Below are 392 nucleotides of genomic sequence, written 5' to 3'. Positions count from 1 at the left end.
ACACACACACACACACACACACACACACACACACACAGCAGTTTTGTTCTGCTTCAATGTGTTGTTTCTGCAGTGGCCTGGAAATAAAACATGGGCCTCTTGTATGGCAAATTCAAATTCTGCCTCGCAACCATTATAACTATAAAGTAATTATGTCTGCATAAATAATAATAACTATAATTCATTAAAGCATTAGCGCATGCTGGATGTGAGGATACGTGAGTGGTAGTCTATATTGACGATGTTTTACTTCCGGGATTGCTCCGGTGCTGCCAGAAATTCCTCCGTATGTCCCTCATTTCAGCCAGATCTTCGTCACCTTCCTCTTCCTTTGTGTTGGAATTCTAAATTCCGGTGGAGTTATAAGGACTCTGGTTAACTGCTCCTCAGAT

At 41.6% G+C, this 392-nt stretch overlaps 1 protein-coding gene across 3 annotated transcripts in view; it reads left to right on the top strand.

Annotated features, from left to right (window-relative positions):
- The window catches only part of dock11 (dedicator of cytokinesis 11), a 102,373-nt gene that overhangs the window by 95,277 nt on the left and 6,704 nt on the right, over nucleotides 1-392 (top strand). The window lies entirely within an intron of this gene.

Source organism: Etheostoma spectabile, chromosome 19, assembly GCF_008692095.1.
Source record: "Etheostoma spectabile isolate EspeVRDwgs_2016 chromosome 19, UIUC_Espe_1.0, whole genome shotgun sequence".
Taxonomy (NCBI): domain Eukaryota; kingdom Metazoa; phylum Chordata; class Actinopteri; order Perciformes; family Percidae; genus Etheostoma; species Etheostoma spectabile.
This window is presented reverse-complemented; position numbering and strand designations above follow the sequence as displayed.